The 27,382-nt window shown below is 35.1% G+C and overlaps 1 protein-coding gene across 1 annotated transcript in view; it reads right to left on the minus strand.

Annotated features, from left to right (window-relative positions):
* Positions 1 to 27,382, minus strand: part of ANKS1B (ankyrin repeat and sterile alpha motif domain containing 1B) — a 1,249,898-nt gene that overhangs the window by 984,310 nt on the left and 238,206 nt on the right. The gene's annotated exons all lie outside the window — the stretch shown is intronic.

The following is a 27,382-nucleotide window of genomic DNA, read 5'->3' on the forward strand; positions in this document are numbered from 1 at the left end:
ATGCAAACTTAACCAAGTAATGGCTTTCCTCTCCTTCCCACTTATTTTTTCCATGCTTAAAATCCTTCAGTGGGTATTCCATAGGCATCCATTGCCTAGAGGATAAGGACAAAATGTATTATTAGGGAATTAAAGGTGTTTTTTTGGTTACCTCTGCAGCATCAACTCCTGATCACCTTCCCATACCATGTCCTTTGCATTCTACGTGGCATTTATACAAAACATCTTACCATTCTCCAGTACAAGTTATATTGTTTAATGCCTTGGTGCTTTTGGTTGTACTATTCTATGTGAAAGGCCATCCTTACTCCTTACTCCTCAACCCTGTTTGAGACAAACCTAACATCTTTCAATACTGAAAGAAGTATTGAATATTGAAAGAAGTTAAGGAGTAATTTGTCTGGAAAGTAAATAAAGAAAACCAACAGAATCTCACAAATATGCTCACATTTGGAGATGTAAGGCTGGAGGTGAAAGCAGATTGTGAAGCAAGTAGGTGATTCCATATTATATTGTGGCTGAGAGTTCAGGTGGACATTTGATACCAATTCACTGTGCCCTTCAAGCTGTAAGGGCATATACTAATATTAAGTTCTCTGTGGAATATTAAGTCCTCTAGTGGAAGGCCACCTTCCACTAGACTTAGGCAAAGGTTAGGAATTACTTCCCTCACTCCATTCAGGGAGGCTATTCACATATGCTATCATTTTTCTCCAAAATCTCTCCCCTAATCTCCCATCTCCTAACTTTCACAACCTCCATGTCTTTAAGGGGTGCAAATGCTGTCTGACCAATTCTACCCTAAATTTATAGATTCTAAACCACTGTGACCTTCAACCCCACTTTGGAGTACGTCATCTAGTATCTTGGGGCTTCAAATGGAACTTCCATTTTAATATCCTTTTACATTAATACTCTGGATAATGTTTCTAGCTGTGATTTGTTTGGCCAAAAAAAAAAAAACAAGGTACTCAAAGTCAAAACAAAAACTCCATTCAAAATCATTTGTCTTTAAATACCATCTGAAGTTAGACTAGTGGATTCAAATCCTGACTCCAGGGACTAACTGTATAATCTTTGGGAGCAATCTAAGCATCTTATGTTTCAGTTTTATAATCGTATATGAATAATGGCAGGCCTTCATAGAATTTTGTAAGAATTAAATAAGATGCTCTAAACAAAACTAAAAATATTTCTAGTGGCCCACAATGTCCTAGATGAGAACTGCTCCTTCCACATCTCTTTGACCATGCCATCTCCATGTTATCTCTGTCGTCTCCGCCTCACTCATGCCAATCACTGTTCCACCTCAAGAGTTCTGCTGCCACTTCTTTTTTCTCCCCCTGGAATATCCATTCCTCAGATAGTTGATGGCTAGCTGTTCCACCTACTTCATGTCCTTGCTCAAACGCTACCTTCTCTGTCCTTCTCTAAGCATTCCATGTAAGCCTAAGCCCCTTGTTTTACTTCTGCCCTTCCCTCTATCCCTTCCCTGCCTTAATTTGCTCCATAGCACTTATCATCTTTATCATACTACATATTTTCACATTTTTACTTTATCTTCTGTCTCCTCCCACTTAATGTGAGATCCACTAAGAACATTACCTGGCACATAATAACTAGTCGGTAGCCAGGAACAGTGGGTCACACCTGCAATCTGGCACTTTGAGAGACAGAGGCAAGAGAATCACTTCAGCCCAAGTGTTCAAGACTGGGTAACATAGTTAGACCCCATCTCTACAAAAAAAAAAAAAAAAAAAACCTTTAATTAGCTGGGCATGGTGGCACACACTTATAATTCCACCTACTTGGGAGGCTAAGGGGGAGGATCACTTGAGCCCAGGAAGTTGAGACTAGAGTGATTCATGATCACACAACTGTACTCCAGCCCAGTTAACAGAGGGAGACCATGTCTCAAAACAAACAAACAAACAAAACACATAGTCAATAAATATAGGCTACCATTGTAATAATAAATATTATAAGGCGGCACCTCTGTGAAATATTCCAGGAATCAGACCTGACTACAGCATTGTTCCTGGCTTACACACAGCATGTCAGGCAAAAGTGTATGTCAGAGAAGAAAAAATACTGGCTCATATGAAGGCATACGGTAAAATCACAAGGATCAATGATGCTAAGTTAAATAGTATCCCATAACATAAAATTAAATAAAAAATTGGGGGAAATGGGACCAGCAAGATGGCCAAATAGGAACAGCTCCAGTCTGCAGCTCCCAGTGAGATCAATGCAGAAAGCAGGTGATTTCTGCATTTCCAACTGAGGTACCTGGCTCATCTCATTGGAACTGGATAGACAGAGGGTACAGCCCATGGAGGGCGAGCTGAAGTAGGGTGGGTGTCACCTCACCTGGGAAACAGAAGGGGTTGGGAAACTCCCTCCCCTAGCCAAGAGAAGCCATGAGGGACTGTGTCATGAGGAACAGATACTCCGTCCCAGATACTATGCTTTCCCCACTGTTTTCACAACCCACAGACCAGGAGACTCCCTCTGGTGCCTATGCCACCAGGGCCCTGGGTTTCAAGCACAAAACTGGGTGGACATTTGGGCAAACACCTAACTAGGTCAGGAGATCAAGACCAACCTGGCCAACATGGTGAAATCTCATCTCTACTGAAGATACAAAAATTAGCTGGGCGTGGTGGCACATGCCTGTAATCCCAGATACTTAGGAGGCTGAGGCAGGAGAATCACTTGAATCAGGTAGTCAGAGGTTGCAGTGAGTCAAGATCACGCCACAGCACTCCAGCCTGGCAACAGAGCAAGGCTCTGACTCTCCAAAAAAAAAAAAAAAAAAAAAAATCAGGAAACAACAGATGCTGGAGAGTGTATGGAGAAATAGGAACGCTTTTACACTGTTGATGGGAGTTTGACCATTGTGGAAGGCAGTGTGGCAATTCCTCAAGGATCTAGAACTAGAAATAGCATTTGACCCAGCAACCCCATTACTAGGTATATACCCAAAGGATTATAAATCATTCTACTATAAAGGCACATGCACACGTATGTTTACTGCAGCATTATTACAAAATAGCAAAGACTTGGAACCAACCCAAATGCCCATCAATGATAGACTGGATAAAGAAAATGTGGCATATATATACCATGGAATACTATGCAGCCATAAGAAAGGATATGAGTTCACGTCCTTTGCAGCGACATGGATGAAGCTGGAAACCATCATTCTCAGCAAACCAACACAGGAACAGAAAACCAAACACTGCATGTTCTCACTCATAAGTGGGAGTTAAACAATGAGAACATATGGACACAGGGAGGGGAACATCACACACTGGGGCCTGTTGAGGTCAGGGGGAAGGGGAGGGATAGCATTAGGAGAAATACCTAATGTAGATGACAGGTTGATGGGTGCAGCAAACCACCATGACACATGTATACCTATGTAACAAACCTGCACATTCTGCACATGTACCCCAGAACTTAAAGTACAATGAAAATAAATAAATAAATAAATAGAGCTAATTTTTTTCAAAAAGAACAAGATCATGTCCTTCGCAGGGATATGATCTAGGATGGGCCTAGAGGCCATTATCCCTAGCAAAATAACACAGGAAGAGAAAACCAAATACCATATGTTCTCACTTATAAGTGGGAACTAAGTGATGAGAATACATGGACACATAAAGGAGAACAATACACACTGGGGCCTATTGGAGGGTGGAAGGTGGTAGGAGGGAGAGGATCAGGAAAAATAACTAATGGGTACTAAGCTTAACACCTTGGTGATAAAATAATCTGTACCACAAACCCCCATGACACAAGTTTAGCTATGTAACACACCTGCACATGTATCCCTGAACTTAAACGAAAAAAAAAAAAAAAAAAAAAACAGTGGAGGCAATTGCAAACACAATAATGTCTTTGATTACATTAAAAATTGAAATATCAAAACATTCCCAGAAAAATTAAAAATAAAGAAAACCTAAGCAGAGTACTCACAAAAAAATTTTAATTTTTAAAAAGATCTAGATTTTATAATTTGACTTAACAAACAACATAATAAAGACTGGTATGGAAGATGCAAAATTTTTAAATCTAAGTATGTCACTGTTTACTAAATTAGCAAAAATAAAAGTAAGTGAAATATACATTAAAATGCACACTAGAATTTGGCAGGGCACAGTGGATCATGCCTGTAATCCCAGCACTTTGAGAGGCCAAGGTGGGCAGATCATGAGGTCAGGAGTTCAAGACCAGCCTGACCAACATGGTGAAACCCCGTCTCTACTAAAAATACAAAAAAAATTAGCCAGGCGTAGTGGCATGCAACTGTAATCCCAGCTACTCAGGATGCTAAGGCAGGAGAATCGCTGGAACCCGGGAGGCAGAGGTTGCAGTGAGCTAAGATCGCACCACTGCCATCCAGCCTGGGCAACAGAGGGAGACTCTGGCTCAAAAAAGGAAAAAAAAAAAATGTACACTACAATTTAATTTTTTATTCTCTGGTTGCTTTTATTTCAGTTACCGATATTAGAAGCTATTTTCTAGCATATCCTCACAGCTTTGTACTTTTCCAGGCAGCGGCCATCAATATCTTCCTTTCTCTGAACTGGCCAAGAAATCTTGATAACAAATTATTTTGACCTCATGATATTATATCAGCTTCCTCTAAGTGCTTTCTCTAGTTTATAGCCTAGCAAGGAGAAACTCTGCCTTAATAATTCACATGGTATCTGATTTAAGTAACCTCTTCTATACAGATACTTAATTATAATAAATTATATCAGAGTCTCTCAACAAAATGAACTTCTATTATTGTAAGCCTACGATATAGGGAAAGACTTTTGTCTCAAGCACGACAAAATCTAGAGGTTCACCTGAAATAGAGATTAAAGAAAAAGACCTTTCAGTTCCTATGGCTACTGTTTCTTTAATTTTAGCACACATGTAATTTACCAATAATCTAATTTAGTCTCTCTATTTTTAAATGATTTTAAAGTATAACTTTGTCTCCATTATGAGCATATTTTTACAAGTTATTTCTAAAACTAAGTCTATTTCTAAAACCACATTTTGGAATGACAAGTCATCTTTTCTCTCAGAATGAAATCTACAACCTAACTTTAATCTTTTATGCATAGAGAGGAAGAGAGGATTAATAAAGCAAATCTTATTCCAGTACAAATGGGAATCTCTACGTGGCTGGAGAGGTACATTTATGCTGAATAATTTTCAAGTTACATGTAACTTTATTCTGCAGTTTTCTATGCCTGTGGGACTGTGAAAGTAGGTGAAGTATTTGTCACCAACCATAAAAAATTATGAACTAAAGTAATAACACTACAATAACTAAGCTCGTCTCCAACAGATGTATTCTGTGGAAATTTCCCAAGACAACAGCCTTAGAAAATGGAGTAGTGTTAATTTCAACTAAAGTTCTCCATATTGAACTATATCTTACAGGTCTAAAGTTCTGATGCATCTTTAAATAGTGGGTTTTGAAAAAAGCTTCATACATCTTGGTAACTTTCTCAGCTTTAATTGTGTTGATTCTAACAATCCTAATGAGAAAAAATAATGCCTAAAGCCAATGGTGATACCAGAAAGATATTAAAATACAGCTGGCACTCATTATCCATGGGTTCCACATCTGCAGACAAGAAGGGTCACCTAAGGAACTTGAGCATCCATGGCTTTTAGTATCCTTGGGGTTCCTGGGACCAATCCCCTGCAGATACTGAAAGATGACTATATCTGGAACATATAGATGAAATGAGACATTGGGAATAACAAAAGAGGGCGAAATGAAGGGGAAAGGTTTCAAGTGAATTAATTCTTACTCAAAAAAATCACACTAATAGATTAATTTCTCCTTTTTAAGAGTCAATCACATGATAAGTCAATGTAATATTTCTCAATATACACTAAATAGTATAGAATTTGGTGAGGCACAGATTCCCTGAATTTGATCGACAGAAGTTTCTTATTTAAAGTACAAGACCATCATTAAAAGTTTCACTTACAACTGTAAACCTCAAGAAAGAACAGATGCTCTGAAGCATTCTTCACACTGTCCTTAAGTCCCTATGTCCACCTCTTCCTCTGCATTCAGATTAACTTCTGAAGGAAATCCTGAAATCAAGCAAATATAACACTACAGCTACAGGCATTCCTTTTTTACTCTGTTTAGTTCGTCTTTCTTCAATACTAAAATTAAAGCTATACAACTGCCTTAGCAGCCTGAATAAATGTTCTATCTTTGAAGGATTAGAAACCTGCAAATGGAAAAGACGTTATAAACAAAACAGTAATTTAAAAAGACACTTCAGGCCAGGCGCGGTGGCTCACGCCTGTAATCCCAGCACTTTGGGAGGCCGAGGCAGGCAGATCACCTGAGGTCAGAAGTTCAAGACCAGCTTGACTAATGTGGTGAAACCCTGTCTCTATTAAAAACACAAAAAATTAGCCGGGTGTGGTGGCACACGCCTGTAATCCCAGCTACTTAGGAGGTTGAGGCAGGAGAATTGCTTGAGCCTGGGAAATGGAGCCGAGATTGTGCCACTGCACTCCAGCCTGGGCGACAGAGTGAGACTCTATCTCAAAATAAAATAAAAATAAGTAAGTAAGTAAGTAAGTAAATAAATAAATAAATAAATAAATAAATAAATAAATAAATAATAAAAATTCAGAAGTATCTTTAGGAGCCCAAGAAGCCCTCCTAATGAAAAAAACACATAAATGCTTATTAAGGGGATCCTGATGAAAAGACTCAGGATGTTCAAAGTCTTAAATTTGTTTTAAAAACCTTCAAAGTATTAATAGTTATTCTAATACCTAATTCAATAAACAAAGAGAACAATAAGGAAACATAACATAACTGATCACTGTAATTGTGCATAAATGCACATGCATAAAGAACCAATGATTAAAGACAGAAGTAACACTGATGTGAAGAAACATTGATGTTGAAATATAGCAAACTAATGAGAAGCATAAGAACGGTAAACATTGTGCAAACTTGTCTCAAGCTCATCTTCATCAGATTTTAGCTTACGTTATCCTATCTTCTCAGAAGTTCTTAATAGCATATAAAAATATCTCTAAGCACTTCAAAAAACAACACTAAGAAGAGTAAAATATGGTGGAGGTTTAATTCATGTGGCTTCTCATTTATTGAAAATTCAGGGTCTCCATGCTTGCAATTTGCAAACAACTACAAACAGCTGCCTCAATTTTCTATCTTATCACTTGAGAAAAAGCACTAAAATCATTTTTAATGGTTTATTTTGTAAGCACAAATTGTAAGCATCAGATTGTGAAAGTATCTTGATGCTATAAACAAACAGTAAAATTACAATTTACAATTTAGTTAAGAAAACAAAGAATATAACCTGTCATTTTATTCTTTTTAAAAATCTAACTGATTTAAATTAAATGCCATATTTCATTTGTCATATAAGAAAATATAAATCCACCTCTCATATTAATAATTATATTTCAATTATACTTTATGATACAATATTTAACTACTGATCTAAAATATATATTTTCTTATTTTTAAAATACATTCCATAAATAAAAGACAATGATTTTCTAAATACTTAATGGTGTTCAAAGAAACAGAAAAAAACACAATAATAGGAGTTCATGAGCCATATAAGGTTGGAAAAATATGCTCTTAGATAAGCCTAATTATTCCCACTCTACCAGTAATAACAAAAGACTCAGTTATGGAATTTGTGTCCACGTTTACATAACTGGTGAGTAGCAACACTAGGGTTTAACCAGGGCCATGTAACTCTCAGCTTATTCTATGAAATCATGATATAAATGAACAAATGAATGAATTTTATTTCCCCAAGGTTTCTGAATCAAAAGCTATTTCCACACACTGGTAGATGGCTTCATTGTGCTGTCATTAATAACACAGATATAATTAAGGAAATAATTCAGTGTAACAAATATTTTCTCTAGTCCCTATCCATGTGTTTGGTACTCAAAAATGAAATGCTGATGTATTAGCAATCTGGCTGTCAACCAATTCAAATTAAAATTCCATTTACCAATGTCATCAATGACTTCCTAATGTCAACTCCAAAGGCACTTTCACAGTTTTCATTGCTTGTGGCCTCAGCAGTCAGTCATTTTCCCTCAAATATTCTCATTTAGTTCCTGTTATATTACCTTGAATTTTTTCTACCTCTTCATTCCCTTGCTCCTATACAATCATTGTAATGACGTAAGTATAAACATTAACAAAAGTATATCAATGCAACAAAAAATATGACAGAGTCAGCAACATTATCTAGGACAGAGAGAGGTGCAAACTTCTAGATCCCAAAATTCTCACTAAGGAATGGATGGTTGTGAATGACTGTATTGGAAAGTCACATCAGTTCAGACCTTAGAAGGCAGTATTGTCCCATCTGGGCATAGTCTTATATACAGAAGTAATCCAGCCTGCATCTGAGACAGGTGTATTCTTTTCTAATTTCAAGTTGTATAACATGTAACATGATTGCAAAAGTACTATACATAACACATCAAGCAGTTTTTTAAATCCTTAATCCTCACCCTCAGACTCTCTCTAGTCTGATGAAGCCTAGTCCCTCTAAATTCCTAAATTCAGTGTCATGGAACTGGAACTACAAATCCCTGGGAGTCATGCTATATAATCTATTCTAATTTCTTTCATAGACCCCATATTCCTTATATTCTTCAAACTCTCAAAAATAGAACCCTTCAAAGGCTCAGGTCTGAACCCCTTTCCCCTCCTTCAATATATCAAGCTTCTACCTTTGTGTTTATAATTCCACAGTCAGATCTCTTGCCCTAAAAGTTTTCCCAAGCTCCTTTTTCAAACCTCTTCCTGCTAGGCATCACCACCTTAGAATTTTGCAGTCACCTCAAGGTTAACATGTCTGAAACTAAACTTACCCTCTTTCTAACACAGCCAGTTTCCCTTCTTGTTTTCCCAGTTGCAGAAGAGAGTGATCCCTGATTTCCCCTCTTCTCCCTCTCTCCTGCAACCTACAGCCTAGTCTTGTAAATTCAGCCTTCCTAAGTTTCCTTCCTGACCACCCCAACCCTCATCTCGGCCCTCTTTCCCAGATAAATGCAACTGTTTCCTAATTGATTTCTACACAAACTGTCTCTTCCTCTCCCTCTGCTTAAACTATATTTCACACTTCACTTCCTGTTCAAAAATCTTTAATGGATTTCCATTGCCTATAAAATATATTTCATACTTTTTATCCAATTATTCAAAATTCGTGTTGGATCCCTGTCTCTCTAACCTCTTCTCTCTCTTCTCCAATACATCAGTCATCCAATCCAGTCAAATTGCTCCAAATAAAACATGCAGTCCCACTTATGTGACGTTGCTTGAAAAGTTCTCACTGCCTAGAATGCTCTCCTTTCTCTCCTACACTTAACTAAGCCCTGCCTTTCAAAATTGGATTGCTATCTCAAATCTCTTTTATTAAACACATGTGAAAAATGAACCATTTTCTCATAACCCTTGCCAAAAAACATCTAAACTTCTAAAGAATCCATCAAAAAGAAACACATGGGTACACCTAAAGTCTGAAAGTCAGGAGAAGAATAATGATACATGAATGCAAATTTCTTTTTCCTTCTATATTGAAAACACTTTTGCCCTCATGTGTTCACTTTCTATTCTTAAAGGTAGAGACTTAATTCTATTTTCTATAGCTCTTAAAGGCTGATAATGCAGTTATTATTATTGTGACTAGCTAGCTCATTTTGTTAGGGAAAGTATCACGGTACTGGGTTAAGTTTAAATATCCACATGGAATGGATAACTTCATTTATTTGGGTGCCACAAATTGCAACCCTGACCCTTCCCAGAAGTCTGTTAATATGTACCATGAACATCAAGGTAATGTTTGTGGCCAGATGAAAGTAAAAACAGCCTAAAGTGAATGCCCAACTGATTTTATTTCCTTTAAATGGATTTGAAATAGAATATTTTATTATTAGTTACTTTGAATATTACTGATATTTACAAAAACATACTTCAAGTAAATCTGCCTAAAATTGGCTTGAGAGCTATCTGAAGAGATATTTCTCTTTAGATTTTGGGAAAAATATTTCTCATGGAATACCTTTCCAATTTTGCAGCATAAAAAATAGAAAACATGATTTTATTATCAAACTAATTTTTCAATTTTCATTTATTTAACAAATAATACTTAGTATACTTATGCCAGAATTTTTCTAGATACCAGTAATATGGCAATAAACTAAGTAGATAAAGCTGCTGCTTTCAACTTTACATTCCAGTGGAAGGAGATAGAAAATAAACAAGTAAGCAAATATATAATACGTCAAATCATGATAAGTACTCTAAAAAAAGATAAAACAGGGTAGTGGAAACAGAGAACACTAAGGAGGAGAACAGAGAAGACTTTATTGACAAGGTGAGATTTAGACAGATATTTTAAGGATTATAGCTATTCATAAAATATGGAATATCAGTATAGCCAAAATTCAGGTAATACTGCTATGTAGTAACCTAATGTTTCCAGTTACATCATTTAAATATTCTGTCCTACGGAATTAACAAATCCTGGGAGTGCAATATTTGTAAAAGCCTAGGCTGCAACCACCCTCAATCATCCGATATAGACACTATAGTTTTCTAAGCTCCCTCCATCAGCAAGAGATTCCTTACTCAAAGCTGATTTGTACTGACCCTATGGGACACAAGCCCATTTCAAGGCTGCTGGCCATAGCTTGAAAAGAACCACTGAGACGTAACTGAACATTTCTGTTCAAGTAGGGCTGACCCTACCCCCACCTCCTATAAGCTTTCACCTGGACACATAATCCAGGGCTAATTAATCAATACATCCATCTCTTTGACAACTGGGATTGGCTCAGCAGTCAAAATGTGATCAAACTTAGAAATCTTGCTTGAATTTGGGGAAAGAAGCACTTTTGGCCAGGATTATTAAGCAGAGAACACAATGAATCTTGGGCTACTTATATCCCTTGCCACCAAATGGGGAAAGCTGGCCTAAGAACAAAACCAGTGTAGAGGAAAAGCCAGCTGAGCAATGGGGAAAGGCAGATTCCAGATTACATTGTTTGAGGACTAAGATCCATACATAAAAGCTTAGATTTTTCATTTATATGCGCTAATACATTCCTTTTCTGCATATATCAGTTTGAATTGGTTTTGAAGAGATACATGAAAAATTAGCAAATCAGATATTGCAGAAATTTTCTCTTCCCATTTTCAATACTGAACTGGTATACTCTATATATAGATATAAGGGTGTTACCTCTTTGATGGAAGTAAACAAAGTTTTATCACAGGACCTAAAGTGTGATCACAAGGCCACTTCAAAGTAATAAAATTTAATTTTCTTTAAGGAAGTCAATATAAACAAAAGAAGGTCCAGGGCTATATTTGTGACCATCAGAAGCTAGTACTTCAGGAAGAGTGTCTCAAGATTCTGGCATAATGAAAAATATTACTTTGAGGGAAAATCTAGTACACAAAATAAAAAGAATTCTAAAGCAAATGAAATGAAAGTAAATATAGTTCACTATCAGAAAAGATAAAGAAAAAAATGAAAATAGTACAACCAGGTATATAGTTGTATAATCCAAGTTTTAGCTAGGATTCTTAAAAGTAATTGCTGACTTGTCTACCAGACATTACAAATAATCATTGACATTCTATCTCACAGTTGAATTTCTTAATCACAAAAAGAGACAAGTCATTTCCATTTTTTTAATAAAACAAGATCTCAAATTCTCTCTCAAGCATATTAGAATTACTGATGTTATTTATTTAAATATGTAAATTTGTGAGTGAGGTACTTATAATTTATAACTTTTTATGTGAGTGAATGCATCAAAAATTATGTGTAAGTGTTCAAGATAATCACTCTAAACAGAAGTAAAAGATTTACTATCTATATAATAAGCAAATTCTTAGAGGTCGCTATAATATTCCTCAGGAACAAACTAAAACTTGAAATTGCATTGCATACAGGCCTAATTTTTGCTATATAAACATATTTCACAATTTTACCTGCGAAGATTTTAATAAATGCATGTTAATACTACTACCTATAACTATAGGAAAAGTCTCTATAAATGAGAACTATAAAAATCAACCTGTATATGGAGAAAAATTATTTAAATTATAAAAGATATTGTATAGACAATTCTGCTTAGTTTTTTAACAAACCTGTTTTCTCTACTACCTGGGCACTTAGCTAGACCGTATTTCCTAGTCTTGCGGTTTGGGACAGCCATGTGATTGTATGACTGAGTACTAGTCAGTGGAAGATAAGTGGAAATGATGTTTACTGTTGCCAGGACCATCCCTTTTAACCTCTTACGTCACCTGTATCTTCCATCATCTTTACCCGTCCCACCTTTTGACAGATAAGCCAAGTGACCTTGAAAGGTTGTGCTCAAAAGAGTAGAGTCAATAGATCGGAGAAATCTGAATTCCCCCTTTGAGGAGAGCCACCTGCTGATCCAGAACACCTGTTTTAGACTTTAAATTGTTAAGAAGTAAACTTCCATTATATTTTATCCATTATATAATTTTTATTTTTTAAAACAGCTAGTATTACCTTAACTAATATAGCTTATGATTATATCATTAATATGTGATCACTGGTATTCATGATTCATTCTATTTTTCCACTAATTTTAAATTTTTAATATCCCTAGAACTCAGTACAAATGCATTAACTTCAAATTATAAAATATTTTAATATTCATAAGTGTCTATATCTTCAGTAAAACTATTTTTTGAAGTTTATTTCTTTGCTTAATCCCAGCAGATTCTAAACTTTCTTTAACATTTAATTAACATAATTAAACTTATTCATGGCTTTAGTAATCAACTAGATCTTTCTTTAAAAAGATTTAATTGGCCAAAAGATTTAATTGTAATTCTTTTTTTGAAATCAGGATAATGTAACCTCTTATTAAAATAAACAAACAAAAAATAAATAAAAATCAGTATGATACATCAGTTTTACCATATTCCTATAAAGCATCTCAAAAGTAACAAAATGCTTCAAGAAAACTGCCATAAAATAACATTAAAATATTTAAAAGAAGAATGGTCCCACCAGCATAGCTCTTATTCAGTAAGAATGAATGTGCAGTCCTTCTGAACAAACAGATGAAAACAAAAAAGAACTACCCCAGGCAAGACTGAACTAAAAATTTTTCTCAATTTCCAGTCAAACTGTGCTCACTTTTCTAACATCTACCCATCCACCCACCCATTCATTCTTCTTTTGTTCACTGATTCAAAAAATGCATATTGGTATCATTTTATGTGGCAGGCACTATACCAGGAGTCTGCGATATCACAAAGATGAAATATATATATAATGCCCTCAAGGGGTTTATAGTCTAATATATTCAAGAACAAGAAATGATCAGAATTTACAACTACTTACTACAATTACAACCATCATAAGTACTATTACAGGACATTAGGACTCTATATTATAAAAGACACTGGGAGAAAGCCTAATCCAGATTGGAAAGAAGGTTGAAAACTGAGCTAAGATTAGAAGTAATGTTTTGATGGAGGAGGAAAAGTAAAAATAATGAAATTGGTTTGGGGCAGAGGAGAGTGTGAGAACTTCAGGTATAGTTACACATGCTGAAAGACTGGTGAAAGAGAGTTTGGTAAATTTATGCAATTATAAATAGTGGGGAAAATGATGAGACATGACAACCCAGCACTAAACAGGGGCGAGTTCATGACATGCCTTCATTTTCCCTATTCCATAATCAGATGGTTGTTATTATCACACTTTTTCCTGTGCCTCTCACATCATATTGAAACAGGACAGAATCACCTTTTCATTTTCACTGATTAAAATACAGCTATTTCTTTTTTAACACACTTTTATAAGAGAGCTACTATCTGTCAGGCAACATACAAGACTCTCAGATGTACTTACTGTTCTTCCTAACACTTTATACTACCATTTACTGGACTGCTTGCTTGGTAATACACTTTATCACCCTGTATTTCGATTACTTGGTAATATATCTGTTTTATCTGCCAAACTCCAAGCTCCATAAAACATGGAAATGCCTCATTCATTTTTTTTTTGTCTGCCATAAAACAGTAGCTAGTACATAATATAGGTACAACAAATGTTTATTGAGTGGATGAACTAAAGCAATGAAGAAAAATGGATTAGTTTTAAAATAAGAGACTATCATTTTAGTTTTCTCATTATGCAGTAAGGCTTTTTAAGTATATAAAATATCATAATGTGTATTTTATGTTTACATGTTTATGTTTTGTAGGATATTGATACTATTTATTGGTAAGTAATAATATTTTATTACTGTAGTACCCCTTCACAACATACCCTTATATATACAACTTACAATTCTGATAGTTTCTGAAAACATATTAGTATTGGAATGCTACTAAAGATATGACTAGAATTCATTTTTCATCTATACAAAAATGTTTATTGAGCACTTACTATTTGCAGGGCACTATGTGAATTGCTTAGCTTTTATATTTCATTGCTATTAAATACAATAATGTAATAGGTAAAATATGTCAAATTAACTTCTCTTTGTACTTAGTCATAGTCATACCCTGTGGCAAAGGAACAATGTCATTCAACATCCTTTCATAAGTAATATACTTTGAAACAATGACTCATTCATTGTTAAACTGCATGATTACATAGTATAAAGATTATAAATTCAGTTGAAGTTCAGGGTTTTTTTAATATGAGATACTGTACTTTTAAATTCTGGAATTTCCAATTAATGTTTTTAATACATCTCATTTCTCTTCTGAGATTCTCCATCTGTTCAAAGAAAAAAAAAGGTCTCACCTGGAGTAAGTAAGGAGGTTTCTATATAAAGAAAGACTTGAACTATACCTCATGAGATGAACAAGATTTAAACAAACAGCAAAGATGAGAGAATGAAACAATGAGCAAAGACACTGTGCAATAAATACCTATGATATTTTTAGACAAATGACAAAGGAATAAGGTATATTGGTGGCAGGAAGGAGAATAGAAAGAAATATCATTGGATAAGGAGGGGCAGGAACAGAATGGGAAGATCTTGACATTCTTGAACTCCAGAAGAGGAAAGGGCCACAATAAATTAGTTAAAATAAGGCTCAATATTGTATCACAAACCTCCATGGCACAAGTTTACCAATGTAACAAACCTGCACGTGTAACCCTGAACTTAAAATAGAAGTCAAAAAAATAAGGCTGGCATCAATTTTTGACCATGAAGTCACGAAATACAAACTCCATTTCAGAAAGTCTCATCTGGCAGTATAATATAGGTGTGGGTCAGAATTAAGAGAGACTGATTGCAAAGAAAGGAACAAAAACATGGGTTTGATATCTTCTGTGTGTCCAACACACTGTTAAACACTTTGTACACAAATTATACTTCAATAGGAAACAGTGAGAGACTAAGACAAAATGGGAAGGTTAGCTATAATTATGGGGTAACCTTTCAGTAATACAGAGAAAAATACGTATAAATAATTCAATAAAACAAAATAGAAATGACAGGCTACCATTTGTGTAGTGTGTAATCTGTGGTGGGTACTGTGTTAGGTACTCCATATTTATCACTTCTATCCTCACAAGAATCCTGCAAGGTACTATTATCATTATTGTTACCATTTTTCACACAAAAAATCTAAACACCAGGGAAATATTTACCAGGGAAATAATACCTGCCAGATACTATTGCTATTACTATTGTTACCATTTTTCAGATGAGAAATCTAAAGATCAGGGAAATACTTACCTATGGAGTAGAACTAGAATTCAAACACAAGTCTTTTGAACTCAAATTCCTGTTCTCTACCCTATACTGTCACACACAATACAAAAATATGTCATTGAAGAAATTAGTGTAATTCTTTAATGCAAGCACTCTTTAATGTAAGTTAGTGAGGATGATAATTACTATGACAGTAAAAACACTTTAATGTTTTGTAAAGTGGCACCAGGCTAGGTAAAAGTAGGATTAGAGATTCAAGGGCAAAAGGAAATCTTTCAAAGCTGGAATGGATTTATTTCAGTAACAAAGAATGGATTATAGGAAAAGATATAACATGTCAATATTTGTCTCATTTATTCTGAGGGCAGGCTATTTTCACTTTAATGATCCCACTTCTCACTAGTTCATTTTCTTTGTTCATTTTAAAGTCTCCATTTCCTGTCAGATTTATTCCCTTGACTGCATTCTTTCTCCAAATTAAGACTTTGCTTCTCATTATTAATGATTTTATAGCACAGACTGGCAGCTATCAACTAAATGGAACTGTTAGGAAACTGTAAGCAAACACAGCTTTTCAGCTTTAAAAAGCATAGATGGCAGACACAAGAATTCTGGCAAAGTGACGTGAAAATAATATCAGTTTTTTAAATCTAAGCCTGAGATTGAAGCAGGCCACACGGTATCTTTTACCTACTGTTATTGATTTTGATTCTATCATAGAGAATTCCAATTCTTCAGCTGTTAGAGGATGAATGAATTCCAATATTCTTTAGTCGTGGCCCAAATGGTCTCCTGATAAAATATGTTTAAGCATGAGCAATTTCAGCAATTTTTTCTGGGTTACTAGTCTACTATTCCATTAGAATTAATTTGCTTTTCAAGGTGAAAAGCATTTCCTCGGACACAGAGTTAAGTGATTATGGCAACTGACATGTCTCTTTAAGCTCAGGCTCTCGCCTGATTTCCTTTGGCATTAGGCAGCAAAATAGGATTTTTTTAAATACTGGCAAGCTGTCCAAAGCCTTCACTCCAAAAGAGAGCCAAGAACTCCCAAATGTAAACCTTGAAATAGAATTATAAATTAGGTACACTATGACAAATGAACAAGGTAAATGTGAAAAGTGACTAAACGTTAACTTCATCATTATCCAGAATGTGAGGTTAAAAGAAAGGTGAACTATTACTACATTTTCAGGAAAACATTACAATTCGCTCATAAGTTTAAAGTATACATTCTCAGGAAAATTATAACAGCTGAGTTCTATTAGAAAGCTTAATTTAAGTTAGAGATTATAAAGAGATTAGAAAGAACAAAAGTATCAAAACAAAAACTGGCCAGTAATGTATCTGAAGAGTATATAAAAATGATACCTTCACAAACATCATAAAGTTCAAAAGATAAAAATTGAAAATATTTTAGAAAGGAAGTTTACTGCCCTTAATAGAATGCTCATAATACAGACGCATAACATCAAACACATTTTAAGAACATGCACACTGAAATACTATGCATCAGTGAAGTCCATCAAAATGTGTAAGAATCATTAGCAATTAGAAAAAAACAGGATGTCATCAACTACAAAATATACATTCTTCTCACCTGCACAGGGAATATACTCAAAGACTGATGACATGCCCAGCTGTAAAGTGAGTCTCAATAAATTCAAAAACTCAAAATCATACCAACCATATTCTTGGACCAAGGTGGAATAAAACTAGAAATCAAGGCCATGAACATCTCTCAAAACCATCCCTCAAATCTTTTCAATTTCATGAAAATTAAACAACTTGCTCCTGAATGACTTTTGGGTACACAATGAAATTAAGGCAGATATAAAAAAAATCTTTGAAATAAACTAAAACAGATGTAACATACCAAAATCTCTGAGATGCAGCAGAAGCAATGTTAAGAGGAAAGTCTATAGTGCTAAATGTCTACCTCAAAAATTTTTAAAGATCTCAAATTAATAATCTAACATCACACCCAGAGGAACTAGAAAAACAAGAACAAAGCAGAAGAAAAGAAAGAAATAAAATAAAATCAGTGCAGAACTGAACGAAATTGAGACCCAAAAATTCATACAAAAAATTCAATAAAACCAAAAGCTCGTATGAAAGGATAAATAAGATCAATAGGCTGGTAGCTAGATCAACAAAGAAAGAAGAGACAAGATCCAAATAAGCACAATCAGTGACATTAAAACCAATCCCACCGAAATACAAAAAAACCCTCAGAGACTATGATGAACACCACATGTATACAAACTAGAAAATCTAGAGGAAGTAGATAAATACCTGGAAATACACAATCTCCCAAGGTTAAATCAGGAAGAAATTGAAACCCTGAACAGACCAATAATGAGTTCCGAAATGGAATCAGTAATAAAAAGCCTAACAACCAAAAAAAAAAAAAAAAAACCCTGGACCAGAAGGATTCACAGCTGAATTCTACCTGACATACAAAGAAGAGCTGGTATCAATTCTACTGAAACTATTCCAAAAAATTGAGGAGAATGGACTTCTCACTAACTCATGAAGCTGCCATCATCCTAATATCAAAACCTGGCAAAGACACACACACCCAAAAGAAAACTGCAGGCCAATATCCCTGATGAAGAGAGAAGCAAATATCCTCAACAAACAAACTGAAAGCAGTAGTGCATCAAAAACTTACTATGATGAAGGAGGCTTTCTCCCTGGAATACAGGATTGATTAAACATATACAAACCAATAAATGGGATTTACCACATAAGCAGATTTAAAAACAAAATCAATGTGATCATCTCAATAGATGTAATAAAGATACCTTCAATAAAATCCAACATCTCTTCATAATAAAAACCTTCAACAAATTAGGCATCAAAGGAACATAACTCAAAATAATAAAAGCCATCTATGACAAACTCACAGCCAACATTATAATAAATGGGCAAAAACTAGAAGCATTTTCCTTAAGGACTAGAACAAGACAAATATGGCTACTCTCACCACTCATATATAACATAGTACTGAAGAGCAATCATGCAAGAGAAATAACTAAAAGGCATCCAAATGGAAAAGAAAAATTCAAACTATCTGTCTTCAGTAATGATATGATTCTATACCTAGAAAGCCCTAAATTCCAACAAAAAGCTGTTGAAACTGATACATGACTTCAGCAAAGTTTCAGAATATAAAATCTATATACAAAGATCATTAGATTTTCCATACATCAATAACATTCAATCTGAGAGCCACAGTAAGAATGCAATCCCATTTACAATAAACACACAAAAAATGAAATACCAAGGAATACAGCTAACCAGGGAGGTGAAAGAGCTCTACAATGAGAACTACAAAACCCACTGTTCAAAGAAATCAGAGATAATACAAAGAAATGGAAAAACATGTCATATTCATGGGCTGGAAAAATCTATATCAATAAAATGTTCATACTACCCAAAGCAATCTACAGATTGAATGCTATTCTTATTAAACTACCAACATCATTTTTCACACAATTAGAAAAAACTACTCTAAAATTCACATGGAATCAAAAACAAGCCCGAATAGCCAAAGCAATCCTAAAAGAATGAAGCCAGAGGCATCACATTCCCCAACTTCCAACTATACTATACAGCTACAATAACAAATACTTCGTGGTACTGGTACAAAAACAGACACACAGAACAAAGGCACAGAAGAGCGAACCCAGAAATAAAGCCACGCACTTACAACCATCTAAACTTCCACAAAAATAAACAATGGGGAAAGGACAAGCTATTCAATAAATAGTGCTGGGATACCTGGCTAGCCATATGCAGAAGAATGAAACTGGACCCTTACCTTTCATCATATACAGCAAGTAAGAAAAGATAGATTAAAGATTTAGATGTAAAACCTCAAACTCTAAGAATCTTAGAATGAAACCTAGAAAACACCATTCTGGACATAGGTCTGGGCAAAGATTTCATGATAAAGACTTCAAGAGCAATTGCAACGAAAACAAAAATTGACAAGTGGGACCTATTTAAGCTTAAAACTTTCTGCACAGAAAAAGAAACTATAAACACAATAAACAGACAACTTACAGAATGGTAGAAAATATTCACAATCTATGCATCTGACAAAGGTCTAATATCCAGAATCTATAAGGAACTTAAAAAAATCAACAAGCAAAAAACAACCCCATTAAAAAATGAGTAAAGGACATGAAAAGAAGATATACATGCCGCTAATAAGTATATGAAAAAAATCCTCAACATTACTAATTAGAGAAATGCAAATCAAAACCATTGAATGCAATCTCACACTTGTCACAATGACTATTATTAAAAAGTTAAAAAAAAAAAAAAACAGATGTTGGTCAGGTTGTGGAGAAAAGGGATCATTTAAACACTATTTGTGGGAATATCAGTTAATTCAACTACTATAGAAACAGTTTGGAGACTTCTCAAAGAACTTAGAACTACCATTTGGCCCAGCAATCCCATTACAGGAACACATACCATTCCACCAGTAAGACACATCCATGTGTACGCTTATTGCAGCACTTTTCACAACAGCAAAGACATGGAAACAATCTACATATCCATCGACAGTGGACCAGATAAAGAAAATGTGGTACATACACACCACGGGATACTATGCAGCCATAAAAAAAAATAAAATTGTGTCCTTTGCAGCAGCATGGATGCAGGTGGAGGCCATTATCCTAAGCAAATTAACACAGGAACAGATAATCACAGTTCTTACTCATAAGTGGGAGTTAAACACTGAATACACATGGAAATACACATGGACACAAAGAGGGGAACAACAGATAATAGGGCTTACTTGAGGGGGTAGCATGGGAGGAGAGTAAGGATCAAAAAGCTACATATTGGGTACTATGCTCATTACCTGGGAGAATAAATCATTTGTACACCACATCCCAGTGACACACAATTTACCCATGTAACAAACCTGCATATGTACCTCACTGAACCTAAAATAAAAGCTGGGAAAAAAAAAAAAAAAAAAGAAACAAAATAGCCCCATCTCAATAATACAGAAGGAATAACAAGGATTAATTCAAAAATGTTTATCACATATTTAGGAATTCAAAAATTAATAATGTAATCAGACATATTTCCTATATTCATATACTATATACTTCCTTCGTATATGTTACCAGGAATTAAACATGGTATTTGTAACACATGATATCCTTGTCATCAGTGAGAGAGATGTACTATCACTTAAGAAAAATATAATTTGACTTAAGATGCTAGTGATATATTGTGAAGTCAATAATATAGTTTATCAGGGTATTTTATTTCATCTTCAAAGAAACTGATGAGGTATTCATTATTTGAAAAATCAACCAACAGGGGAAGTTTTTCGCAGATCATAAATACTCCATGTTAGAATTTTTCTCATATGTCAATACCAAAATACAGGTGTCAAACAGATGTTTTTATGCCCATGACCTGTTCTATCAATTCAATAAATGTTTGCTAAGCATGTGAGTGAGGAACTATGCAGAGATTAATATTTTTGCTGTCTTCAAGGAGTTTATAGGCAAAGCCAAAAAAGATGATTCATGCATAATTAATACAAAGCAGCATAATGATGCAAATAGATCTAAATAGAAGGATCAAAACAGGTTTTGTGAGGGATAGTTTTCAATAAGTAGAGATGGTAGGGAAAATATATATAGACAAAACATGAACATGGACAATAAGAAAGACAGACATGTTTGAGAGCAATCCATTTTATTTATTTATTTATTTATTTAGAGACAGAGTTTCATTCTTGTCGTCCAGGCTGGAGTGCAGTGGTGCCACCTTGGCTCACTGCAACCTCCACCTCCTGGGTTCAAGCAATTCTCCGGCCTCAGCCTCCCAAGTAGCTGGGATGACAGGCGCACACCACCAGGCCCGGCTAGTTTTTGTATTTTTAGTAAAGACGGGGTTTCACCATGTTAGCCAGGCTGGTCTCTAACTCCCGACCTCAGGTGATCCTCCAGTCTCAGCCTCCCAAAGTGCTGAGATTACAGACATGAGCCACCGTGCTCAGCCAAGAATAATCCATTTTACTAAAATATATTTATCTAAGACATTACTAGCAAATAAAGCTGGAAAAATAAGATGAAGCTAGAAATGAAGGGTCTTGAATGCCTGAGTTAGAAGTTTCTATTTCACATTTGCAGTGAGGACCAGGGCTAGTTTTGAGTAGGAAAATGACGTGACCAGAATGGCACTTAAGGCATACTGACTTGGCAGCACTGCTCAGAGTAAATACAAGCAGATGAAGAGAAGAGACTACAAGTGGGTGGACAGGGTAGGAGGCTCTTGAAATAACTCAGGTGAAAGGAAATGATGGTCTGAATCCACAAACTGGCAGGAATGATGAAAAGGTAAGAGATGGTCAATCTGGAAAATAGTGATGAAAGACAGAATGATCTACTTGTAAGACATTGGACCTACATTCAGATCCCCCAGATTTACCTTTTGGGCAACTTACTTTACTCCTGATTCCCACATTGAGGATAATAAAACCTACCTCATGGGATTGTTGTCAGGAATAAAGGAGATAATGATTTTTAACATGTTTACACAATGCCTAGCATGTAGTGAAAATTTAGTGCTTAGTAAATGTTAGCTTCTAGTGTTACAATTATTTTAGATATCATAGTTTGGTCACTGTTTACTGATTTTTTTAGTAGCTACATCTCACTGCTGGTTCACGTAGCAGTTGTAGTCATTTATATACCCTAAAACTTTTGTGTGAACTACTCCCTGACATTAAATCTCCCCCATCTTGTATTTATACCATTGATTTTTAAGGAGTCTAAATGTAAGATTTTATACTAACTCCCACTGAATTTTATGTTTTTACCTCGAGCCAAGATTTCAGCCTATTGAGATAATTTTTCATATAAGTTCAATTATTTGTCATATTTGCTATTCCTCCCTAACTTTTATGAAGCTGATTAGAATAGATACGGTTTTTTCCAAGTAAAATATTGACTCAGACCAATCCAAGAACAAAATATTTCACTTTTCAGTAGAGAAATCCCCTCTACATTGACATTTTGTGACTATTTAGAAAGCCTGGACAAAATTGGACAAAGTCTGTGAAACATAAAACTCAAGATCTCTTCAGCAACACAAAAGAGAACAAAATAGCTCTTTTCTATGGCTGACAGAAAGCCAAAGTAAAATTTTTTTAACCGATGAAGAAAATCAAGTAACTTCCAAAGGTCACCCTGCTAGTAAGTTGCAGAACAGAGTTGTAAACCCAAATCTGTAGGACTCACAATCTCATGCTCTTAACTGCTTGACTAAGTTCTCTTCCTAAAAACACAGTTGAGATTCCCACCATGATTGCTGGGAAAAACCTCTACTTTGGTCTCTGTAATTCATCTCCAAATAATTAAACGCATTTTGCAATGATAATGGTTAATTTGCAAGAACATATGTACTTTTATATGCAGTCTTTGCCTTTTTATGCATTTATTCAGTCAATGAACTTTCACTGAGAGACCACTACATTCAAGGCACTGTGTTAGGCAGGATGTGACTACAGAGATCAATCTAATAATGAACCTACTGTCAAGGAGTATATAAGAAGTAATGTAAAACATATACAGCTACAAGGCAAGGCAGAAAGAGATGTATCGTGAATGGTAAAAAGCAAGTGTGCTAGAAGTTCAGAAAAATGACTCTTTTATTCTACTAGCCATTTTCTCAAGGACTTCCTAGATTTCCTAAGGATATAAAAAGTTCTTCCTGAGGTGAGGGTAGGGACAAAAATCTTAACCTTCTGATTCTGGATTTTTCCATTAATGTACATACAGTACATATGTGTGGTTAACGGTATTGTTTTCAAAGTATAAATGCAGGTCAACAGGATCCTAGTTCTACATTCGCTAATTCTTGCAAAATCTGTTAGGAGAATTCAAACCTTGGATGAATCACCTTGAGTCACCACATCCAAAAGGTCTGTTCAACTACATAAGATATAAATTGTTCAGGTTAGAATGTTCTTCTGAACATTGTGTATCACTGCTTAAGATTTAGCACCACTATAAAAAATTATATATGTTAAAGAATCAGTTATGTTCCTATAATAAGAAGCCTCTATTTACATTTCAAAAAATTAGCCTCCCAAGTTTCTCTAAATCTGATGGAAATTGGGTAAATAGCTGCAAAGGTCTCTCCAAATTCTGAAATTGATGCATTCCTGATAATAAGCTCTAGAAACTGGGTTAGAATGTGTTTGAAGATAAACTTTGTTTCAGAAACACCATTTGGTTTTTAGGCAATCTAATCTGACTCTAATGAACTTTAAAACTTGATGAATTTTAGAACTAAATTAAATATATTTTCCAAAAGTAGGGACCTCACGCCCAGAGAGTATTCTCAAGGATAGCTCAGCATAAAAGTAAATAAATAAATAAATAAATAAATAAACTGAAAATCCTTCAAGGTAAATCTTGAAACCTTAAAATACTAATATAAAATATCTCACACTTCATCAGGCTGACATGTAATTTAGTATCTTGCATTGGAAAAGAAAATAAAATAACAGAAAAGAGGCATAGTGGCTGAACGAAATTGCATAAAACCTGCCAATGCACCCCCTTTCAAACCAGAAGCTTTAGATGCTGTTTGTGTCTATGTTCTCCCTCAGGAGAAAAAACAATATGTAACACATTTCATCCCTTAAGCTCCTTATTTACTTCTTAAAGACATAGGCTGATGAGGTAATGTTCTATTACAAATGTTTAAAAAAAAACAAAGTTTTCTTGGTACCTGGATTCTGAAATCTGCTCTAATGATCTTTATCATCAAATTTCTCTATGGCATGCTGTGTTCACATTTAAAATTGTATAGATTGTTCATACACATGGAGGAAAAAACATTAATATAAGGCTTGGGAAAACATAAAGAGAATAGAAAATTTTTTCGGATTATTTTACATTCTTTCGAAAACCTAAATTTCATGGGTTGGTAAAGAATGTTAGGATATTTATATTTCTTCAAAATTTACATTCCAGATTATATAATGTCCTAATTCAACTTAGAAAATGGTTTCAGATGCATATTATAAGAGTATATAAAACAGACTGACTTTTGAATTAAAATGTATGCAAGACAAAATGTAATTTTAACTTGAGCTAGCCTTTATATTACATGCAAAACCTCCAATTGAATACATTCAATCATAATAAGAATTTAATTTTTAACTTATATTAGTAAAAATGTTCAAACTACCACATTACAGCTAATATTTTAAAAGAAACAAAAATCTCCGATTCAAAAATAAAAGTTCTTACATAAGATGGCTGGTTTTGTATTTGAAATTACTGAATCGGAGTGCCCTCTATTGGAAGAAAAGAGGCAACAAAAGTTAAACTGAACCAAGAATATAGGTAAAATACTTCCAAAGCTCAAGTCACATCATTAATATGTAAAATACATTAATTAATAATACGGATGCTACAAAACATATTTCCTTACATTTTTATTTCTCCTAAATAACTTTTGGAATTACTTGTCATATTACAATAAGCAAGTTGGATGTTTCATATCCTATGAAATTAAATTTTAACTGAACCCAAATGCTCATCATTTAACTAGTAATATAAATAACAGACATACAGAAATGTTTTCCACATTTAATATTCCAATATAACATAGAAATGTTATAATTGAGTACTGTGGTTTGAATGCAGTTTGGATTTTCCTTAACGATAAACTGAAAGCCTCCTTGCTACGGACCTCACGTCGGTGTCCCCTCCAAGTTCATATGTTGAAATCCTAACCCCCAATGTGATAGTATTAGGGAGAGGGTGTTGGGGGGTCATCAGATCATAACCCCTTATGATGTGCTAGTGTCCATATAAAAAAACATCAGCAGGGCCAGGCACAGTGGCTCATGCCTGTAATTCCAGCACTTTGGAAGTCCAAGGCAGGCAGATCATGAGGTCAGGAGATCGAGACCATCCTGGCCAACATGGTGAAACCTCTTGCTACTAAAATACAAAAAGTTAGCCGGGCATGGTGGCATGTGCCTGTAGTCCCAGCTACTCGGGAGGCTGAGGCAGGGGAACCGCTTGAACCCAGGAGGCAGAGTGCAGTGAGCCAAGATCGCGCTGCTGCACTCCAATCTGGCGATAGAGCAAGACTCCATCTCAAAAAAAAAAGAAGAGAAAAGAAAAGAAAAGAAAACACATCAGGAGAACCTGCTTTTTCCCCCTCTGTTCTTTGCCACATGAAGATACAACCAGAAGACAGCCCTCTTCAAACCAGGAGGCAGACCCTCACCAGCTGCCAGCTCTGCTGGATACCTTGATCTTGGGCTTCTCAGACTCCAGAACTGTGAGAAATAAATGCTGGGTTTTTTTCAAGCCACCCAATCTATGCTAATTTGTTATAGCATAAATAATCCCTAATTCAAGAGACTTTTAGAAGCTCTTACACTGGGGAATTGGAGCAGTAGACTGGATATTAAGATCTACGAGATTTGTTCTATCTGAAAAAATTGTTTTGTGGTGTTATCGAGACCTCAGTTCTGACTCAGCATCTCAGACATGAATTACCTCAGTAAGATCTTGGCTGATTTTTGGCTCCCTAGACCAATCATATGCATGTTAGAATAACCTGAGAAGCTTTTCCAAGAATAATGCTCAGAGCTACCCAAAATTATTTTGATTTAGTTGGTCTGGACTGGAATCTGAGGGCATCGGTATTCATTTTTTTTAGAGCCTCTCTAGGTAAATCTAATGTACAACTATGGCTGAGAACCATTGTTTGAGCCTCTCCCCGATCAACCAACATACAACTACCACTTTTATTTTCCAAAAATGTCACTTTCAGGAGAACTCTTCTACTCAAGAGTTTATTCTCAGCATCAATTTTAAACTTCTGACTAGCCTCCCAATCTACTTAGCTGCCTTTGTTCTCTGACAATAGAGTTGAGTGGCAAGTTGAGTGGCAAGCTCCAGAATGTCTGTGCTCTTGGCTCTATAATTGCTGCGTGAAACTGGGAAAGTCATAGAAATAATACTATCCTTTTCACAGGGTTATTGTGAGCGTTAAATCAGTCAATACAAGTGTTCCACAAATTGAGGCATTATCATTACTTATCCAACTTTATTTCGTACTACTTTCCAAAACAAACTCTCATTGTAAATCATTCTCAAATTATGCACTAATTCTTACCTCTGTGCTTTTGCATATATTGTTTCTTCAGGCTGGAATCCTTTCTCAATCATTTGTTCCAACTAAAGTGAAAAACACAGCTCCCCTTTCACCAAGACACAGCTTAGTCTCTCCCTACCTCCACAAAGACTTCAATGAATATCTGTAAGTATTCACTGATATCTCCCTTTTAAAAATTCCTTTGGCCACAAGGTAGCATACTATGAGAAATGTGGCTGAGAATTAGAAACATTGGCTCGGAGTTTGAATCCTCACTCTGCCACTTGGCAGCTAAGTCATTTTCTAAATCCATATTGTAAGAATTACTTAGTAAGTGACTTAAATCATGTAAAGCATTAGAGTAGCAAATAGCAAAAACCGAGTGTCAGTTCTTATTTATTCAGTGTTTTATATATTAGTCTTCAGT

This window comes from Papio anubis, chromosome 9 (assembly GCF_008728515.1).
Source record: "Papio anubis isolate 15944 chromosome 9, Panubis1.0, whole genome shotgun sequence".
Taxonomy (NCBI): Eukaryota; Metazoa; Chordata; class Mammalia; order Primates; family Cercopithecidae; genus Papio; species Papio anubis.